General features: G+C 46.2%; 1 long non-coding RNA gene across 1 annotated transcript; it reads right to left on the reverse strand.

The window, feature by feature from the left end:
- Positions 1-674: 674 nt before the first annotated feature.
- On the reverse strand, positions 675-15,866 carry LOC121676879. Its single transcript, XR_006020643.1, has 4 exons — positions 15,633-15,866; positions 7,796-7,940; positions 4,081-4,241; positions 675-723 (listed from the first exon to the last, which is right to left on the reverse strand). It is a non-coding gene; the product is annotated as an uncharacterized LOC121676879 (long non-coding RNA).
- Positions 15,867-17,106: the final 1,240 nt, after the last annotated feature.

Below are 17,106 nucleotides of genomic sequence, written 5' to 3' on the forward strand. Positions count from 1 at the left end.
AGTATTGAAGTTTCCTTTCCCTTCTATTTGAGGATGGAGAGCACAACTTACAACCTCACTCAGCTGCTCCTTTGAACCTCCCAGCCCCACACACCAGCTCTGTTCCCATTTTCCTTGCTGTGACTCACCAGCCTCTTCTGGTGTTTCCCAGGTCACCTCCACTCTGATTTAGGAGAGACAAGAGCAGAGAACAAATCCATTGCCCAGGTTAACGGAAGAGCTTTCAGGGGGAAGGACACACGATCAGCTCACAAACCTGCCAGGGCATTCTGAAGCAGAATTCCTGCTTGGATGCTCCTGGGAGCTGAATAAACATCAGGCCCACCCCAGCCCCTGCCTGGCAGCAGCAGGAAAGTTTGCTTTGGTCTTTCATGGAACCACAGTTCCTGTGCAGCTCTGGGGTTTAAATTCCCAGTTGTGCTCATCTCTACAGCAGCCCCTGCCACCCCACAGAAACCAGCCCAGTTATTCCCAGCACACAAGAATCAAGGAAAAGCAGGACTCCAACCCATTACAAATCCAGATAACTCCTGTGTCCAGGAGTTATTCCTTAGTCTGCTTTAAACTTCACTTCCCCACTGAGCTGTTTCTATTGCACAGTGCTCCCTTTGCCCAAACAGATCTGGTGTTTCAGGATTCCTCACAGAAACACAGTTGCTTTTGCTTTTCCATGTTTTTTTACCTGTTTATGTTAGTTTTCCTCTTCACGTGCACTTGCAGCCTCTGAAGGGGAAAAGTATGCAGAAAAAAAGGTGAAAATGTTTTTAAGACCTCTAGCAATCAATAAAAGCAAGGCTCTAGAAAGCAGAATGTTCCCTCCTGCACTGCCTGCCCGGGAAATATTGATAGTGTTGTGGGAGAGCTTTTTTCCTTCCTCCTGCCTTTTGAAAATACTGATAATATGAATGTTCCCATTAGCAAGAAATATGTCACATCAAAATTAATGGTATTGGCCAATAACAATGAGACTCTGGCTGTCAAGTTAACTCAATTGCAGGGCAGCAGAGCAATTCTGCCATCCAAACCTTATTGAGACAGAGATGAATGCAGGTGATTCTCCCAGCCTGCAGAGCCTTGAAAAGCATGCCCTAGATCCCAGTGATTAACTGGAGCCTTCCACAAAACCCTTTTAGTCCAGTGCTGGGCACCATCCTGATCCCAAACCTGCAGCAGCTCCAGGGAAAATGAGGGAAATGGGAATGCTGTTACTTCACCTCCTCACTGGTTAGAAAGGGTCAGGATCTGCTCTGGGTGTTTGACCATCTTTCTTTACTCAGTTTTATGTCTTAAAAGCAGATCAGTGTCTTCAACATAATATCTGACTCCTTTTTCCTGAAATACTCAACAGCAAGTTAAACACTTGCTAAGACAATGGAAATAAAAGATATTTTTGCTCACCTTTCGTATTTAAAAAAGAACTCTCAAAAGATAAGAATGTGTTAACAGCTTTCCTAAACTGCAGCAAGACCAGACTGGAGGTATCAGCTACAACCTCCAAGAGTGACATTAAATCTTTATTCTAAAAAAGGTTATAGACAGATCAATGCTCTGGGGTGATTAAGTGACTGAATCATTTCATATGAGCAGCAGATGTTTCACTGACGGGCACTGGACAAAGGGAATCTGAAATGAGGTTGCAAACTGAGGTGTCCACAATGACACTGGCACAAACCTTAAATATTCTGGGTACAACAAGAATGTGACATTGTGACAAATCAGCAATGCCAGCAGCTCCTGTGGTATGAAACCCAATATTAATGACCATAAAAAACCACAGCTATCCATGCTCCAGACAGTTCAGATTTTTCCTGAAGTTCCCAGTGGTATTTTGAGAAGTGCCCAAGCACTTATCCCGTTGATGTGATTAGATAAACACTTCTGGAAATTATATTTGGTGCCTTTAAAAACAAGTCTGCTGGAGCTGGTTTGATGAATGCAGTAACTTTTAGTTCAATCTAAATCTCCTCCCAGACTAAACTGCTCCTCACCAGGACTAAACTGCTTTAAATATTACAGTTTAAATTCAGAATTTATACCTGGAAAAAGTCCTTCTGTGCTTAGGAAACAGGTTGTCTCTTCTGGCTCCAACTCTTTTGCCATCCCAGCCTAATTGTGGCCAGAGTTTCCTGCATTTCTCTCATTGCACTGGGAATCCTTGATGACTTCCTTTAAATTTCCATCAGCAATGTTAGGCATGGACTGAGCCACGTCAGAAAAGATCTTTTCTCAGTTTCACTCACAGTGACCAACATCAGTTCCCATTATCCACCCAGGCAGAATTCACAGGCCAAATACAGCAATTAACGCCTCCCAAGGAGGCAGCCTGGCACAGCGAATTAAAATCACATTTGACTGAAGACTATTGGAGCTTTGGCTGGTTTAAATCAGCACCCCTGAATGTCACTTTGGAGGAGATGGAGTGCTGACCCCCCAAATTTGGCAGCAAGCACAACACGTTCTCACAAGAGCCAGCTCTGGAACAAGACTCAGGATCCACCCCCACGGAATAAACACCTTCCCTCCACCTTCCAATGGAAGATCACTTTATTAGTAAGTAATAGAATGAATTAATAAAATGAAATCTGAGAGCAATGGCTTCAAAGAGAAGGCTCAGAGCATCTCCTTGCTGTTCTGTGAGTCTGCTCCCCCTCAGAGAGCTCCTGCCCCAGAGGCTCTCGGGGGGTGTCAGCTCTCCCTGGCAGGAGCTGATCCCAGGGAGCAGAGCTCGCTCTGGAGATCAAAACTTCCCCCGGAGCCCTCCTTTCCCTTTGACATGCACCACAATCCCACTGTTGTTTATGGGAAAATTGCTCCACCAAGCCCTGCGAGTGACACTGAAAATATGGGGAAAACAAACAGTAAATTGTTATGAGGAAAACACAGAATTAGATGTAAAATTATGGTGGACTCACTACACTTTCAAAAACCTATTTGGCTGCTACCACTAGAGAGTGATCTTCCAATATTTCCCTTGCTTTAGAACAAGCAGAGTCTGTTTTGCAGTATTTCTGCAAAAAGAAAATTACTCCTGATTATACTTTCTGCAGGAATCTATTTTTGAATCTGTTTCTTTTTTCCCCCCCTCAGCTCTTCTTTTTGAAGTTCAAATATGCTCCTTTCAGGCTGACAGTAAAATCAGGAACTGATTGGAGCAGTTCTGAATAACAAAGTCATCTCAGAAGCCAAGAGACAATGTGAGAGGTACCAATGTAAACTAAGGAGCTCCTAGTCTTACACCTGTAGCACAGCACACAAAGTCCAAAAGAATCAAATTATAATTTAATTCTTCTTTAATCAGTGAAATATATATTTTTTTATACCAAGTGTTTGAGGTTTTTTGAGCCACATTTGTTTCATGAGCCATAAAGAATAACTGGCTTCTACCTGAGAATAAGATTAAAACAACCAGTTATTAATTTATTTATTATTATTTACCCATGGGTATTTCTTGAGTAACTGATCACTATTTAGGATCTGTTTGATTGCTCTTTGACCCTGCACTCAAACATAAATCAACTTCATCCACAGATATCATTGGGACTGTTAGAACTGAGTGAAGGGATCAGGGCAGTGCTTTAGAAGGTGTCATAAATCATGGAATTATTAAGATTGGAAAAGGCCTTTAAGATCGTGAGTCCAACCATCGCCACCTCCAGAGCAATGGAGTAAGTACTAAAACAATACCAAAGTTGTAATATGTGAGAACTAACTACTGCTGTTGCTTCATGAATATTTGATGTTAATATTAAAATATTATCATCACCTCTTCCAGACCCAGCTCTTCTGAAATGCCAACGAGATCAAGGTGATTAAAGGCATCACAATGTTCATTAAGGCTCAAATACCAGCACCAATGGTTTCTTTTCCATCACAATTGCACTGAATTATTAAAATACATATTCCATATGTTGTACATTAAAGTTTTACCTGTGGAGACTTTGCTGGCATAAAAATGCAGATTTTAATTTTGGTTAACAATACAAAGGAAGTTAAGACCCCATCAGAGAATGTTATCATTCAAAACATTTTTTCACCGCCATGTTAAAACTCAGAATGAACTGGCAAAGCAGCTCTACTCACTCTTAAGCACAGCAGCCAAAATCCTCCATGGAGAGCGAGCAGGAACTTTCCCAAATAGTTTTCAAGGCACCACTTCCACATTGAGAAAGTATCTCCATGATTTTCATCTGAAATATCCACAATTTTCATACTTATTTTGTGCATGGCCTTGTGAACATCCCCTAATTTCAAAGGAAAAAAAAATCAGTTAAATTTACAGAAAAAACCTCGCTATTTAACACTATTTATATAGAGATTTTTGAAGCTTTTGGATCCCTCAGCTCTGAAATGTTGTCAGACAGCTCTGAGTTACACACATTCCTGAAGGAATCTATTTCTCTAGTTAAATATTGGTGTAAGAGAGTGATCCACTTCCCTGGCTTAAACACACCTTTTATTCCAGCTGAATCCTGAGTCCCTGCTGTTACCACAGTGACTGTTCCAAACCTCTCCCCATCTCCTGCAATTCCAGGGGTTTGCTGGACAGCTGTGTCTGGATACAGCTCCTGCCTGATGGGGGGACACTGGCATTCACTTCCAGCCCCAGTTCTAGCACCAACAACTCCACATTCCCCATTTTCCAAGGATCACGCTTCCTTTTTGAACAGCTAATGGGGCAAAGATGAGCACTGGTACTGTAGGGATTTACTGGGAAAGGGGAAGACCCCAAAGCAACAACTGTGGTGAGTGGAGCATCCCAGCAGTTCTGGGTGTGCCCAAAGGTGAAGAAGCAGCAGCAATTGCAGACAGAGAATTCCTGAAGTGCAGCAGGGCAAGGCACAAGTGCTCCACGGAGGGGAAGGGCTCTGTCAGCTCAGCCCTGTTCACCTGGGATCGAGCTGCAGCCTCTGAAGAGATCCCCTGGGAATTGCTTCAAGTTCCTGCAACAGCCACTTTATTGTCATTTTACTGCATTTCACGAAGCAGCCAAACCCAAACTGGTCCAAGTGACTGGCTTGGGATGGCTGCAGCCAGCTTGGCCAGCTCCTCAGGGATGGTGCTGGAGTGGATCATGAGTTTGTCACTTCTTCACTCGGAGAAATGCTCCAGCTGGGATAAAAGATTCCATTTCTCTTGCTGAGCTCTGTGAGCATTAATGCCTTTGTGTAGTGGTACTCTTTCTTTCATCTTGAGCACATCTTTTATCCCAAAACTGTTTGGGGGAGATTAAAGAAGGAGACAGGAGGTTAATCAGACCTGACAAATTTGGTGGCCTTCTGGGACAGAGTCACAGCGTTGGTGGAGAAGGGAAGAGCGACTGACGTCAGCTACCTGGACTTGTGCAAAGCACTGGATGCTGCCCACGTGACATCCTTGTCTCCAGACTGGAGAGACTGGATTTGGTGGATGGACAACTCAGGGATAAGGAATTGTCTGCTCCAGGTGCTGTCCATGTGCAGGGAGAGCAGTGACCAGGGATGTTCCTCGGGATAGGGACTGACGCTGTTTGACATCTTCCACAGGGACACAGACTGTGGGATCAAGGCACCCTCTCCAGGTGTCCCAGGACACCAAGGTGGGTGGTGCTGGAAGGAAGGGATGCACCTGGAGGGAAGGGATGCATCCAGAGGGAGCTGGACAGCCTGCAGTCACTGCCTGCACCCGTGCTTTGTCTCCTTAGAAGTAACTCACTGGAGACAACAGAAACGTCCTCGCTGGATTGTCACACCCCCTGAATGCCACAATTCTACCCGTTCCCACTGCCATTACTCCTCCTTCTGTTTTATTCCTCCTGCTCTTTTGTTGAATTGTGAGGTAGAAAAATTAAAGGCCATTCACAATTCAGAGCTGCAGAAACAAAAACATCCTGAGGGCTGCAAAGTCTAGACAGACAACAAACGAAGTCTGGGCAGACCATCTTTTCTCAGGGCTCTCTTTAAAGGACTCCAACATCCCACTTTTCCACCAAAATCCTTTTGACCTTAGTTTTGTACGTCTCTAGCTCAATTTCTAAAGACTTTTCTACAACTGTGCCTGTCACTGGAGCAAAATAAGTCCCAGGGTTGTGCTGGGATGGGCCTAGAAAAATTTGAAATGGAAAAATTCAATGGGAGAAATGTGGTCAGTCTAAGGGGCACCAGGGCTGAACCTCCCCAAGGGCCTTGGGTACTTCAGACCCACCAGCATCAGACCTGACTAGACAGGAAAATCAGGCAATCATACCCCTAGGTAAGAAAAACCCCAGGCACAGCTAAAAATCACTTTAACCCCCACTGTGGGCACTCAGAACTCCATAGAATTTTAGGGTTTGCTTTTTTAATTGCCTTCAGAGACTTCTCAAAAAATCTGAGCTAAAATGAGCTTTTTACTCCCAAGAAAGCTCCCAGAGAATGGGGCATTTCTATAACTGTATCTGCTGCAACTTGTGTTTTAAGGCAAAAATATTTTCTGAACAAAAAAAAGAGTTTAGTGCAGTACATAAATGGCTGAAATACAGCAGCTATTACAGGAATGGAAAGAGGACCACAATGCCTACATAAATTGATAGATCCATTTCTCAGTGAGATACACAAGCTGGTAAAATAAACCATGTATTACAGTAATGGCAGAGCAGAGGAGCACCTGGAGAGGTCTCTCTACATAACAAATGTGTATGAACTTGTCTCTGCCATTTCCCAACACACAATTACTGATTTACCGTTGAGTTCCCAAAGACATCCTCACAAATGGGAGCTGCTGGGGAAGGCTCTGCCGTTAATTCAGTTTTTATTTGTACCCAACAGCAAAGAAACGCTGGGAAGGGCTCAGCTCCTCCCTCAAACTCAGGGCGGGCAGCAAACACGGACTAAAGGAGCAGCTCCTGCTTCTCTCACCCAGGTAATCATCGTTATCGTGCCCAGTACCAAACAAGAACATTCCCCTCGGCTGTGCTGGGCCATACATTAAATGGGGATGTTTCACACACTGTTCTCCATGGGCTCTTTTCCCCTTACAGGATTTTATTTTTCTGAATGGCATTAGGCCACACAGGATAAAAATGGGATAATTAACACATTACCCGGTGCTTTCTCCACAGAAACCACACAGCTGCACTGACAGGCCTCTAACACATTCCCTGTTCATTCCTGACTGCAAATCCACTTGTAGAGTGCTTTATTTGGGAACTGGCAGCATCCCTCACTCGTGGAGTGGCAGAAAAAGGTCACCAGCCAGTGTGATATTGAAGATGAGGAACCCTCTGCTCCTGCACTGCTCCTTGGTTTTACCAGAGCACTGCTCAGAAGCTTCACCTGGGACCAGGGACCTGCTGAAGTTCCCATTTGTAACTCAGAGCAGCTGCATTTCTGGGTAATTATTTACACATCATTTACAGCACAAAATTTGAGTGTAAGGGGACTGAAGGCAGGGCTGGGTCAGCCTGCAAGGGCCAGCCCCACAGCCTGCATGGTCAGAACCCTTTGGCCAGGACTGGAAGGGACCAGGAGCTATGCAAGGGGCCGGGCTGAAGGCACCACTACCCCAACCTTCCATCTAATGCTGGATGGGGCAGCTCAGCTCCAGCAGCCCCAGAGCCTGGCTCAGGGATTTGGCACCACTCTGGAGGTCTCTTAGAAGGGAGTGACCCACACCAGCCCTGCAGGAGCAGCTCCTCCACTGCCAAATCCCACTGCAGCACTCCCGGGATTGTCCACAGCAGGGAAGGGAGCAGGGAAACAGGACCAGCCGTGAGTGAGTGAGTGAGGACAGATCAGATCTGTTCCCAGCTAGAGCTGGACCACATCAACATTTGACTTACCCTGGCCTGGGCTGCACAGCAGGACCAAAGTTCTGCCTCTAAATTCTGCCCATCCTGCAGGATCCAGCTCGGTTTAGTTGTCCTCAGGTCCCTGAGGGTTTGGCAGGAACGAGGCTGGTTCTTGTTGCATCCAAGCTGATTTATCCTGCAAAAATGTGGGGAGAATTGCAAATAAACAAGGTACGAGGCATTCCAATTTGCAGGAATACACAGAAAGGTGAATTCATGGGGTTTTCCTTTTGCTCTATTATAAATGAATGTGAAAACCATCAACTGTTCTAGTTGAATACATTTTTTTTTTTATTTTAAATGCTGCTTTCTCTCTACCTCCAAGAGCTTGCTGTTCTACAGGATATTGTTATGGCTCAAAACAATTTCTGTAAAAATGGACTGCATTTCTTGGCAGTGAGGAGCAGAGTACTGCAGAGAGAAAGGCAGCAGCAAAGAGGCTTTCCTGGTTCTGGCAGATCTGCCAGCAGCCACGGGCAGACCTGCTCACAGCAGCGGCTAAACTGTGTCCCCAGGGGTCACCCCGTGCTCGGGGCCAGCACATCCCCCAGCACAGGGTTCACCCCAGGTCTGCCCTCTCTCACCTGTGCCAGGGGCAAGGAGCTGGCCCAGCTGAAGGAAAACAAGGAAAGCTGGAGTTCTTTGGGGCCCCAGGCACAAACTGGGGTAAATAACCACACACAGTCCTTGGGTTCTGTCCTTTTTTTTGTCACTTTTGCTGCTGTTCAGGATGTTCCAGTGAGTCAGAAGTGGCTGAAAGCACAGGCAAATGAAGCTGGAGCCTGCCATGAGAGCAGAGTGCCAAATCTCTGCCTGTCAGGAGACAAGTGGTGGGCTGGGAGCCATCCCTGCCCCAGGCCCCAGCAGCCCTGCACACCTGCAGGCACCAGCAGAGAAGGGATCCCCTGGGACAAGGCCCTGTCCTGCTCTGCCCCTTCTCCTCAGAAAAAATGAAAAGCTGCAAGCAGTCCTTGGAGTGGAGCAGAGGGGCAGAACCACCTCCCTCCATCTATGCATATATAAAAAAATGAAGATATTTATAGACATCTATTTTGGAATACATCATGAAGCCATTTAGATACTTCAATTTATCCTGTGAAGACGCCGTGGGGCACACATTTAACCTCAGGTCTGAGCTGTTCCATGCCCTCCTTCCACACTGCAGGTACATGGGAGAGGGCAAGGCCAGCTCCAGCCCCAGCATCCCACACAGCACCCACAAAACCCCACACTTCATCTTCTGGACCAGATGCTCCTAAATGTGCAGGAAAAGAGGGAAGACCGAAAAAAAGTGACCTGAGGGGGCACTTCAGACAGTGACAAGGAAGCCCAAGTTCCATAATCGTTTGTTTCCAAGACAAAAACTGAAGTAGGAGAGGAAGAAAGCAGCAAATGGGCTTCTTAAAATATAAACTTCTTAAAATAAAATATAATCCTGTCAACTCTTGTCTCACTGTGAGCTCAACTGCTATGCTAAAGCTGCAAGGTGTATTAAGAGCTGAGAACCCACAAACTCGCCCATAACTCTCTTTAATTTATGGCTGCCCGACAGTTTCCTTCTCCTGAGCCATTTGCTTGATGTATACCTGACGTCACCTCCAGTGCACACTGAAATAGAAATACAATGGGATGGGATAAATGAGTTTGCTTGGGAGACTTTCCAAAGTTGGCCTGGAAAACACACCTGGCTGAGGCACTTTCTCACTCCTCCCCATCCACACATGGCCCTTCCCACACACAGAGGCAGGGCCAAAACGCAAATTCTGAATCCCCTCCTTTCACCCCCTTCAACAGCACCATATATTCTAAATATATGTTTGTTTGTTTCCCAGCCAGCGAAAATTCAAGAGCTTTTCACCAAGATTCTCTTTGGGAGCTGATAAAAACAACTTAAAAGCTGCTGGGAAAAGGGAGCCTCTCCCTGTCAAGATCCCATTGCCCCAGTCCAGCAGAGCACTTCAGCACACACATCATTTCCAGCACACAAATAATGCCACTGTAAACAGGACTACAAAGCGGTTTAGGAGATCAAGGCTGAAGTATCCCCAGCCTTTCCTTATGAAGCCTCAGAAGTACAAGGGAGCCTGTTAAAGCAGCTTCCTAACATAACATCTCCCTGAAGAGCTGCTCCTGACCCCTTTCCTTCTGCAGAGCTAATGTTTATCGAAATATTCAACAATTAGTCCTGGCAAGGAGGAGAACTTAACTCACATTACACTACAGACATAAAGCCCTTGTGCTAATGAGCTGCTGCTCAACACTTCTGCAATGCCCTGCCTTGTAATTACCCTGTCCAAGGCTCCACAGCTCGAAACTCCAGCCCAGGCGTGGAGGTTGGATTTATTTAACCAGCATTCCTGCTCCTCCCGCTCTGCACCACCCCTGGGAAGGATCCATATATAAACCAGTCCATGTCCAGCCAGGAGCAATGACAAAGGCAATTCCTAACGCTGCCACTGCAAAATCCTTGTCACCAAGAGCACAGCAGCCCATTATTAGCCTGTCAGGAATCTTTGATTTAAAGGCCATAAAAGCTGTATTTTTCCTGGATTTTGCTATCCCAAGGAGTTTCTAGCCTGTAGGATTAAATTGCTTAAGAATGAGAATTCTCCAGTCCTACTTGCTGCTCTTGGCACGTGGCTCCAGGGGCTGTGCAGTCCCAGGATGAGAGAAACAAGGAGTGCAGGGCTCCCTGAAGGGAACTGAGGAGCAGCTTTGTGTCATCCCCGGGGAGCCACTGGCACAGCCCAGGGACAGGAGCAAGGCACACCCACACACCTGACAGAGACAGGACTTGCTGCTGCACTGGGACAAGGTTTGCCCTGTGTCTGGTGCAAGATTTGGGGATATTTAGGGGAAAAAATCACCTCACCTGAAATCAGTGCAGTATTTTACTCTTTCCTGCAGAGAATTACTGATGGAGGGAGAACTGGGAAAGGTTTGGAATCACAGAATATCCTGGGATGGAAGGGACCCACAAGGATCATCCAGTCCAGCTCCTGGCCCTGCAGAGACACCCCAGCAACCCCAATTGTCCAAATGCTCTTGGAGCTCTGGCAGCCTTGGGGTTGTCACCGTGGCCTGGGGAGCCTGGGCAGTGCCCAGCATCCTCTAACTTCCACCTCAGGAATCTGGCTCAGAAGATGACAATCTCTGAAGATCCAGAGACCCAAAGAGAAGCTGAACTGCTGCATTTCAGAGCACCTCTCACTTAGCCCCTCCTCCTTCCTACACTCTCCCTGACTCTGGCACAAGACAATGTATTCCAAGAAGCCAGTTAAGGCACACAACAGATTTTCTGTAAATTCTGAAAATGAGATTAAAAGTGCCTGTCCTTTGTCATGGGCAATTTTTCCCGAAATGCTTTTTGTAGCAGATTTTGCAATACTGTTTTCCCATGGCATGTAGGCATCTACATGCTGTTCTTGCTTTAAAATCCAACACCAGAACTCTCATTTTCCATGTGGCAAAAGAATGACTGCCCAGCTTCCCTTCCGGGAGCACAGAAATGTCTGGGAGGGAAAGAACCTCACCAGTTTGGACAGTGCTGCTTCCACCAGGGAAGAAAAGGGTTATTTCCCTTCCACTGAAGCAACATGTCCTGAAAAGTGCTTCAATTTTCTCACAAAATGGACCAGAAGGGAACGGAAAAAAAAAAAAATATATCAGAAAGACTGCTGAAAAGAGAAAATGTTCTCCACTGAAGAATGGTAATATAAGGCAGAAATATTGGGAACTGCTTCAGGGAAAGGAGAGGCCTTGGTGTTGCCTGGTGCAGGTACAACCTTGGAGAACCTTAAATCATAGGACAGAACCTTAAATCCCACCCAGTGCCACCCCTGCCATGGGCAGGGACACCTCCCACTGTCCCAGGCTGCTCCAAGCCCCAATGTCCAGCCTGGCCTTGGGCACTGCCAGGGATCCAGGGGCAGCCCCAGCTGCTCTGGGCACCCTGTGCCAGGGCCTCACATAACATGAAACCCTTTGAACAGACCACTAACTCCTTTGAACCCAAGTTCCCTTGGAGGAAACCACCGAAATTGTTACTGGAACCAAGGTTGGTTAATGGGAAGAAACATTCCTTGCTCCTGTGTGCTTGGCAGTGCTGGCCCAGCAGGGTGCCTATGGATGACAGCCTTGGGGTGTCCCTCAGAGGGACCCTCAGTGGCCCCCAGCAAATCCCAGCTCTGCTGGCAAGTCCCAAGTACTCCACGTTGAGTTTTCACATCAGCAAGGTGAAAGCCAGTGATGCCACACTCCTGGGACAGCCCAAACCACCAAGGATATGTCCCAGGGATTTACAGGGAGCACTCCAGCCTTGCAGGAGGAGCTGTGACCCCAAGGAACTCACAGAACAGCCAGAAAAGGTGTGAAAGCTCCTCCCGGGTACAAACATGTTCTGTTTGTGTTTTCAGTCGGGTTTCTTTTAAAAATTCATGAGGTCTTGAACACTGCAAAGATCCAGCGAGTGCTGAGCTATTAAAAAACTAACACAGAACATAGAAAAGCCCTTGGGTTTTTTCCCCTCCATACAAAACCAGTGCGGTCAAGAGGAAAAAACCTGGGAGAAGATCTCCTGCCTTGCAAAGGTTCCTGCAGAGCACAAACCATCCATGCTCTCTTCCCCCCATCCATGCCCTTGTTCCCCCCTGCAGGCTGGGTTCTTGCCCATGGACCTTGACCTGCCCTTTGGGTTGGATGCCCTGGGAGATGATGGAGTTGTCCCAGGGAACACCCAGAGACTGGAACGAGGCACTGAGACAAACAGATTTAAAATCCCATTAAGCTGTGAGTCAGCAGAAACAAATCAAGCTATTTAAACAAATATTTCTGGTTGGAAAGGCAGAGTGATAGCATCCAAGGCTGGGCAGGAGGGGATAGCCACCCCTGGAGCTCTGGTTATGTGGAACCTCAGCAGTTTCACCAAAAGCTTTGAGTTACCGAGAGAATTTCCAGCAGAAGGCAGAAGAGTGGGGAATTTTTATAAATGTAAATAGGAACTCACCACGTCTGGGAGCCTGTTTGATTTGCCAGCTGTCCATCTGCTCTGGAAGCAGAGGGGTTTCTGAGAGCAGCCCCCACATCCTGCCCCCTTTTCCCCCATCCCTGTTCCCTGTCCCCATGCCCAGATGGGCACAGCCTTGTAATGCACCATGAGAAATGATTCCCACAGGTGGAATGAAAGAGGCTCTTTCTGTCTGAGGCAGCAGCAGCTTCTGCTCATCACATCTCAGCTGGAGCTGGTGCTGTGCACATCTTATGGGAGGGACAGCCCCACGGCTCTTTGTGTGTTTTGGTGAACATTTCTCTGAAAGCAATCCACTGGAAATTTTAAAAAAATACATAAAAAATAAAATCAACAACAGCGCACTGAGCAAAACAGGGAGAGCAGGGTTAGGAAAGCTGAACAGCACTGCTGCAATGCACTCTGCTGGAAGGAGAGGAGAAATCCTGGAGAGTGGTGAGAAATGCTGGAGGCACCAAGGAAGGTGATGCCAGTGGAGCAACTCCCCCTCATGTGAGCCACAGGCAGCACCCCCTGAGCCCTGCTGGCTGGAGCAAAGCTGTTCCATCCTTCCAGCTCCAAGTGCTGCCTTCCTAAAGCATTCACCCAAAACCTGAAGCAGGACCCACCTTAGTCAGCACACAGCGAGGGGCAGGAGCTGATCAAACCTTTCCTGAGTGATAAAAACCAGAAAGGAGGTGCAGAAGCACAAAAAACCTTCATCCCTTCTGTATTTCCGTGTCTTCTCCCCAAGAGCCTTTAAAACCTTGTGCCATTTCTCACCAACAGCTCCAGGAACAGACCAGGAACAGCTCCAGGAGCTAAAGCTGGTTCTGGGGGATTCCAAGCTTTCACCAGCCCTCTGGAATTTAAGGAGCAACTCCAACTACCCAGCAGTGGATCAGACCATGCCTCCCAGGAAATTCCACTCCCCAGAAGTTGCCAGGATCAAAGCCAGGATTTTCTCCTCGCTCGCAGCAGAGTAACCTCTGGGTGTCTTTGCAGGAGAGTCCTACTGGCACCGAGGGAAAGTGGGACAGCGTCAACATCCCGGAATTGCTGCTGGAAACCAGGATGATGAGCATGACCAAAGCACTGGAACAGCCATTAATAAATAATAGTGATGATAATGGGGGAATAATAACTTATTAACAGCCAGGAATAAAGAAAATTTCCATGCTCTAGGGTGCTACTCAATATGAGGAGCCACTCCAGACATCAGCTCGTTAACAAATTGTCTCAGTCGCTCCCTGAAATGATTGGAGGACGTGTTTTGGGTTGGAAAACGCTGCAGTCTGGGTGATGACTATCACAAACCTCAGTTGTGTCTCCAGGAGAAATGAGTAAGTTTAAAATAAAAGAGCAAATGCATTCAGGGGCTATCACATCAATAAATGAATCCAACACAGGTGATTTTGGGGGGAGTCTCCACTGCACATGGCAGTGGCACAACACCCTTTCATTCCACAGAGAGGACAAGTCTGAATAAATCATAAGTAAGTTGTAATATAGGAATAAATGCAAGAAATGTCTCAAAACTCCACAAATAGGGAGCTCTACTTCTTGAATAAATTGCTTCTTGAGCATTATGGCTAATAATTATTTTGCTAAATTTCGGAATTTTCAATCTGCCCATTAAAAAAAAAAAAACAACAACACATTTTGACCTGAAATATCCAACCATTTGAATTACTTTGACACTCACTTACTATAAAAAGCAACTCTTTTGCTGACAGGCCATGGTTATTTGCTGCTTAATAAATAGCATTTATATTTGTCACTATTTTTCTTCTAAACATTAAATCGCAGACTGATTTTGTTAAATATACAGTGTGATGAAAAATTATATGCAATACTTAATCAGATCAAAGTAAATTCAAGCTAGCACTGACATCTCCATGAGATAGAAGTGCTCTTTTATTTTTATTTTCCAGTTAGTTTGAGCTCTATTTATGTCTGTGGAGTAAATACCAGGAAAATTAGGCACTATTTATAATTTCAAATTATAGCTGTGCATATACAGCAGGGTAATATTTGTGCTCCCAACAGCTGCTGGGAAGAAGGGAAAAACTGTAAGGATGAGGTTTGCTTTGTCCTTATTTCCACATAAAACAACCCCATAGCCCCTGATCCTATGGGATGTGACACTCTGGAGGAAGAGAAAACAAAATATTCTAAAATCTCCACTTATCCAGGCTCCCAAACAGGAACCTTTTCTTCAAACCCTGGCTCAAGTTGCTTTGAACCCATCACTGGAGTTACTTCCAACTGGAAATGAGCTTTAGGAAGGCTTTTTAAGCAAGTGTTTCCCAAAGCAATCCTCTCCGGGCACTCGAAAAGATTGAAGGAACTAATATGGCTCTCCCCTCTGGAACTCCAAATGTATATCTATTAAGAGGACATAATAAATCATCAATGTCTGGCACAGCCGGCGACAATGGAATGAGTTGGAAAGCAAGGATTAAATAAAGTTTAATAAAAAAGTATTATGAAGCAGTGATAAATGGGAATCAATACTTTTTGTGTAATTCTACCCTATTTCTGTGACATGAAATATCCCAAAATGTCTGAGTTAGTTCCAGTATTATCTGGTTTTCAGCTCAGAAAGCATTTCAGGGAGAGCCAGAGACTCTTACTGGGGATCCCAGTAAATGCTGGTTATTAAATAACTGGGAAGGGACAGGCCATCCCTCAGCCCATCTAGGAATGGCCACAGCAGCCTTTAGAGAAACTGTATTTACAGCAGTCGAGAGAAAAGCTGGGGATGAGCTCTCTGGGGATTAAACAGCCAGCAAAGGGGAGCCCATCCCGAGGGGAAGGTACCTGGGGGAATCAGGTGATGGTCACTCACAGCAGGCCTTCAGCTCATCATCCTCCCATGGACACCCCCAGGGCTGCTCCTCAGCTCCTCTCCCCAGGCTCTGTTCACAGGGAAAGCAGAAGGACACAAGGTCTCAAACCTGGCATTAGACAGAGTTGACATTCTTACTTCTCCATCATCTCCAGTCTAGTGAGAGAAAACACAAGATATTAAACACAATACATTAAAATGTGAACACAAATGAGTATTTTGGGCAATACTTGTTTAAAGATTTTTTTCGACTGCATTCTAAGTACTGCCAGGAGGTCCCATACACTGAGTTCCCACTGGACAAACAGCAGCTCCTAACTTAGAGGAGATAAACGGGGATTTCGCAGGGGGAAGTCCATAGAACTGCTGGTATCACCTCCCAGTTTTACAGCTCCACCATGCTGGAAAAGCAGTGGAAATGGTCTGGGTTTATTCTCTACACATTGACGTGGCAGGTGGGCAACAGGCAGCAGTGGAATTGAGAAGCACAATCCTTTGAGGAGTGTTTTCTTGGGATGGATGGCTCGTGTTTAAAGCTTAATAGAGCTCAGGCAATTTCACCTCACTGCCCGTCCAGATGAGGAAGAGCTCATAAATGGGTGAGCTCTGAGACAAAATGAGACCTTTTCCTCCATCCAGGGAGATTGCTGCACCTCGAGTGCGGGAGCCAGGGACATTTCCTGTTTGTAAGGAGCTATTCCCAGTGATCACCGCCACATTCCGGAGAAAAATGCCTTCAATTTCCACAGCCAGAATGTACCAAGTGATTTTGCCAACTCAGATCCCTCTTTGTTAAACATTCCATTCCTCTTGCCGTAGGTGGAGGAGTGAGAGCCGGGCCTGCTGCTCACAGCAGAACCGCGACCGCTTGGACTCAGGCACAGCTGAGCTTCCCTCGGGAACACCCCAGGTGGGACAGGTGGGTGCAGAGCCCCAGCAGCCCCACAGCGTGTGCCCCCTGCCCTGCTCCCCAGCACAGGGACAGGAGCCCACTGCCAGCAGCCAGAGCCCAGCCAGCCCATGCCTCTACACCACATGGCCAACTCCAGCTCTGCTCCAAGACTCCCTCAGCAAAGCAATTAAAGCTCCCCCAAAGTGCCTGATGTCTCTTTAAGGGTTGGTTAGCCAGCCTGAGCGTGTATTTGGGATGATTCAGCCTTCCTCTGTTCACGGCAGATTAGATACCGTGGTCAGTGAATTTGAAAAGAAGAAATGCAGAACTCATTTGCATCAATGCTTTCAAATTGCTCGGAATGTTTCCTCATTTAATTATTAGCCCACAGTAAACTAGTTATCAATTAATTGCTAGAAAATGGAAGTGAGTGTGTGTTATTGCTTAAATCTCTAATTGGCTAGACTGTTGCTTTCTTGTTAAATGCTAATTAAAATTTAGAAACAGGCAAACATTACTTAACTTTAAATGGCTTAACGAGATCCACCAAGGTA

Source organism: Corvus kubaryi, unplaced genomic scaffold (genome assembly GCF_017639235.1).
Source record: "Corvus kubaryi isolate FWS band 111438036 unplaced genomic scaffold, C.kubaryi_AGA036_p1.0 136, whole genome shotgun sequence".
Lineage (NCBI taxonomy): Eukaryota > Metazoa > Chordata > Aves > Passeriformes > Corvidae > Corvus > Corvus kubaryi.